Consider the following 5,578-nt stretch of genomic DNA (forward strand, 5'->3'; position numbering starts at 1 on the left):
TTTTTCCTCATTTTGGCTGCCTTTCCATGTCTGTTTCTATGTACTAAGCAAAGCTCCTCAGTCTCCCAGTCTTATTAGTGTGGATTTGTGAAGTAGGTGTCCAGTGGCACAGTCCTGAGAGGGGTTCAACTGCAGGCCAAATTTAGCCCAATCCTGTGCCCCTCCAGGGCCACCTGTTAAGATTCAGCAAGCAATCTACAGATGCTGTGCTTATAGTTGCCTCAAAAGGCCACAGCAGAAACCGAGGACAGCTGCCTCCACCAGTGTGAGTCTCAGCAAGGAGCACCTAACTCGCTGATGATACACCTGGATGGGTCGTGATTGGGGGAGGCGGGTTTCAGGGAACGCTCTGGGTGGAGCGACCTCCGTTATCCAGTTTGATGACGTCACAGCTATGGTGGTGCTGTGTCCACACACTGAAATGGGGGAGGGCTCAACAATGGATACCGCCAGCACTTTTGTACAGAGCGAGTCTCACCTCGGCCCTCACTCCGACAATGTCTCTGTGTAAGTCTCTATCGCCCCCCGTGTTCGGCCTAACGGGCACTGGTGCTCAGAGTGAGCAGGTCCGTCACCATGAAAATCCGCTCATGGACATAGCCCCTTTAAGAGGCTTTTGCAGCTGTCGCTGCCGCAGCCTCCATCTCACTTAGCTGCTCAGGACCAGACAGCCCCATGTCCTTGCCCGTCCTACCTTGTGCCGTTGCAGAGTACTCTCTTGGATTTCTCTCTAGTTGTATGGCTTGTTCATCTAGCTCTCAGGTGATTTTTCCTTGCTGCTGCTCTTTGTTTCCATCACAACTTTGATTTGGTTGCCAGAGGGATGAACAGGGCCTCTATCACCTACGTAATTTTTTTCTCTCCTTTTTCATAGTATTCTTGTATGAGCCTTTGTATTGTTGTAGCTGCCAGCCCCCGATAGACACACAGACCACCATAAATCAGTGAGTTATAGGAAATACACCCTTTATTCAGCCAGCCGGGTCTGCCAGGGGTACACAGACCCCAAATCAAGCAGTTCCAAAATGTAGAGGTACAAGATTTTTAAGCCCTAAACCCCTATTCTTCATCCTGTTTGAACACACAAGTCTATTTTTCTTCTTTTTACTAACTGTCAACCCACAGGTCGGTTGTGCAAGCAGGGGTACAGAAGCAGAAATCTTATTGTTAGAGCGTTATGTTCCTATGGGCAATAGTGAAGCAGTAATTTTCCGGTCAGCTCAGTATTTCTGTGATATCTGTTGTAATTTCCCCTCTTTCATCCCTGATTTTGTTTATTTGTGCCCTTCCTCTTTTATTCCGTAGTGAGTCTAGCCAGGGATTTGTCAATTTTATTAAACTTCTCTAAGAACCAGCTCTTTGTCGCTTTATTTTTTCTATTGTTTTTTTGTTTTGTTTTGTTTTCAATTTTATTTATTTCTGCTCTAATTTTGATTATTTCTTTCCTTCTGCTGACTTTAGGCTTCATTTTTTCTTCTTTTTCTAGTTTTTCAAGATGAAGTATTAGGTTGTTTATTGGGGCTTTTTTTTGGTTTTGGAGGTAGGCCTGTAATGATACGAACTTTCCTTTTATAACCGCTTTTGCCATGTCCCAAATGTTTTGATATGTTGTACTGTCATTATCATTCATTTCTATGTATCTCTTGTTCTCTCTTTTTATTTCTTCTCTGACCCAGTTATTTCTCAGTAGTATGTTATTTAATCTCCATGTATTTGTGGTTCTTCCTGCTTTTTCTTTTTTTTTACAGTCGATATCTAGTTTCAAACATTATGATCAGAGAATATGGTTGACATGGTTTCAACTCTTTTATATTTGTTGAGGCTATCTCTGTGTCCCTGTATGTGATCAATCCTTGAGGATGTTCCATGTGCACTAGAGAAAAATGTACAAGCAGCTGCTTTGGAATGAAAAGCTCTGTAAATGTTAATTATGTCCAGTTGGTCTAATATGTCATTTAAGGATGTTATTTCCTTATTGATTTTCTGTTTGGATGATCTGTGCATATCCGACAGTGGGGTATTTAGGTCTCCTACTACGATAGTGTTTTGGTCTCTTTCTTTCATTTTGGTCTCTTTAGTTCTGTTAATAATTACTTTACCTGTTTTAGGGTTCCCTGATTGGGAGCATAGATATTAATAAGTGTTACGTCTTCTCGTTACATGATTCCTTTATCATTATGAAGTGTCTTTCTGTATCTTTCTTTACCTTTTTTATTTCAAAGTCTAGTTCATCTGATATTAATACCGGTACTCTCGATTTTCTCTGAATGCCATTTGCTCAAGCCCTTTTACTTTGAGTCTATATTTGTCTCTGGAACTGAAATGTGTCTCCTGGAGGAGCATATGGTTGGGTTTGTTTTTTGATCCCATCTTCAACTCTGTGCCTTTTTATTGGTGAGTTCAGTCCATTTACATTTAGGGTGATTATTGAAATATGAGGTCTTCTTATAGCCATTTTATTTTTTGCTCTCTGGTAGCTCAGTGTTTCCATTGCTTCCTTGTCCTTAGTTGTCTGTGTGTGTATGTGTGTGTGTGTGTTTTTTTTTTTTTTTTGATTGAGTTTTGTGAGTTTTCCCTCTGGCCCTTTTTATTTTATGTTATGTGCTTCAGTTCTGAATCTTTGGCATGTAGTTACCATTACGAATGTGTAAAGGATAGTTATATACATACAGTCATCCATTTTCTTCTGTGCGCGCCTTATCTCATTCCCCTTTGCAAATTTGGATATTTGAATCCTCCCCTTTTCTGTCATTGTCTCAATTTGTCCCTATGTATACTGAACATTCATTACTATCTTGCTATAGCAAATCTCTTCTTATTGTTTAAGCTTATAATGCCCTGTTCTTAATGAGAGTTACACTCCTCTGCTCTATCTGTCTGATAGCTGCCTTACTCATAGCTATGTTTTTTTTTTTTGTCATTTTGTTAGGTGAGCTGACCTCTTTCAATATTTTCTTGTAAATTTTCTTGTAAATTCAGAGAATGTGCTAAGTTTTCTAACCAGATGCGACAGTAGTTGTAGGAAGGAGAATTTTCAAGAAATATTTAAAATACAAAATTGGCAAATTAGATGCTGAGCATGTCAGAGAGAGGGAAGTCTCTAGAATGATTCCCTTGATTCGAATTTCATAGGAAGGAAAAATGAAAAAAAAATTAGCTTCACTTGTTAATTCACCAAACCTATAACTTTGGCATTGAAAAAAGTTAGTTTCATATACTGATATCATATTTCAAACTGTATGTTGATTTTAATTCATGTTCTATTCTCTTCTGGATAATAAATTCCACTTTATGCAAATGTCACATATTAAAAATTTTGGATTTATCACTCTTTTTCATGGCACCTCGGAGACGGTCAGCTGCTTCAGGATGAAGCTGAATATCTCTTTCCCAGCCACTGGCTGCCAGAAGCTCATTGAAGTGGATGATGAACGAAAACTTCATACCTTTTATGAGAAGTATATGGCCACAGAAGTTGCTGCTGATGCTCTGGGTGAAGAATGGAAGGGTTATGTGGTTTGAATCAGTGGTGGAAATGACAAACAAGGTTTCCCCATGAAGTAAGATGTCTTGACCCATGGCTGTGTCTACCCGCTATTGAGTAAGGGGCATTCCTATTATAGACCATAGAGGACTGGAGAAAGAAAACACAAATCTGTTCGGGGTTGCATTGTGGATGTCAATCTGAGTGTTTTCAACTCGGTAATTGTGAAAAAAGGGGAGAAAGATATTTCTGGTCTCACTGATACTACCGTGCCTCGTCGCCTGGGGCCCAAAAGAGCTAGCAGAATCTGCACACTTTTCAGTCTCTCTAAAGAAGATAATGTCCTCCAATATGTTGTGAGAAAGCCCTTAAACAAAGAAGGTAAGAAATCTAGACCAGAGCACCCAGGATTTAGTGTCTTTTTACTCCACGTGCCCTGCAATATAAACGTCAGCATATTGCTCTGAAGAAACAGCATACTAAGAAAAATAAGGAAGAGGTTGCAGAATATTCTAAATTTTTGGCCAAGAGAATGAAGGAGGCCAGAAACAGATTGCCAAGAGACGTAGAATTTCTTCTCTGAGAGCTTCTACCTCTAAGTCTGCATCCAGTCAAAAATAAGATTTTATAAAAGTAACAAATAAATAAGATCAGACATCAAAAAAATTTTCAATTTGTCAAATAAACAGAATAAGGGTGATTATTCTCTTTACAAAAGAATTCTTTGTTTTATAAAATATATCTTTATATGACACCTTTAAATTGTCAGCTCTAAATATGATTTAATGTACTGCTCCTCAGAAACATATTTTATAAAAGCAGATATATATGCATACTTTCAAGTTGATTTATGAGTTTTTTTCCCGATATATGTGTTTTAGAGAAAGTGGCAGGTCAGTTTTTTCAAGTTAAATTCATTGATTGATTGATTCATTCATTCATTCAATTAACAAATAGTTATTAGATTCCTATTGTATGCCAGACACTGTCCTAGATATTTTAATTATAGCAGAGAAATGAAACAGAGAAAAGTTGTCTTCGTGTAATTTTCATTCTAATGGATTGCTTTTCTTTTCTTTTTTAAAATAGGGTGTGCTATTTTTTCATTTGCTGATTTTTAAGGTATTTTATAGCACAATGCCTTGCACATAGCCAGCATCTTCTACATATTTGTTCGATTGAATAAATTCTCAACAGACAAATACTGACTCTAATAATATATTACATACATGAATTTACAATTTTAAATATTCTGATCTATGGTCAGATTTAGACGAGATGACTATGTATTCTCAGTTTAAAAATTTGAGATTATAGGCACAATGTTTAAGTTATTTATCAGAAGAAAAAGGCTATGATTTGAATACTCAATTTGCTCACTTAATCAAATAGTGTGCCATTTTTCCATCACTTTAAACTTTTACATACCATTATATATCAGATTAACTTGCCTAAATGTTTTATAATATGCAAAGCACTTTCATATAGCAAAGGAAGGATGGGATTTTAAAGCCATTGTTTTTCTAGTATAACCTGTGCGGCCACAAAATTTCCTTTCTCATTTTCCTCCTTAGGAGCAGATATTGATTTTTGGCTGGGCACAATTGTCTCCTAGTATAAGATGTATCTCCCAAGCTCTGTAGAAACTAGATCTTGTCATTAAATTTTGGCCAATGAAATGTGAGTGAAAACATCAGTAGTACTCCAGGGAGGCTGTTTAAAGAGAGCTGACTGATTTGAGAGAAAACTCTTTTTGCCGTTTGGTTTTTCCTCTTTCCTCCAGCCTGGAATAAAGACAGGATGACTACAGTTCCAGCAGCCAGTATGAGAGACAAGAAGTGACCTTGAAAATAGAAAGTAGGAGCCTAGACCCTGATGACATCATAAGCTGCAATATCAGACCTGGTATTGCCTACTGTGTACATGAAAGAAAAATCAATTTCTGTCTTGTTTTAGCCACCAGTATTTTGGGTTTTTCTATCATCTCCAGCCAAACTTAGTCCTAAAATATACAGCTTGTAATATACTCCAGTCAACTACACTAGCAAGGAGTCATATTTCCTCTACTACAGTAATCTGTTTTTAGCTCATTTT

At 37.7% G+C, this 5,578-nt stretch overlaps 1 pseudogene; it reads left to right on the forward strand.

Moving 5' to 3' along the window:
* The first annotated feature begins 3,369 nt into the window (after positions 1–3,369).
* LOC107195798 lies at positions 3,370–4,105 on the forward strand (annotated as a pseudogene).
* Positions 4,106–5,578: the final 1,473 nt, after the last annotated feature.

This window comes from Pteropus alecto, unplaced genomic scaffold, assembly GCF_000325575.1.
Source record: "Pteropus alecto unplaced genomic scaffold, ASM32557v1 scaffold245, whole genome shotgun sequence".
Classification (NCBI taxonomy): domain Eukaryota; kingdom Metazoa; phylum Chordata; class Mammalia; order Chiroptera; family Pteropodidae; genus Pteropus; species Pteropus alecto.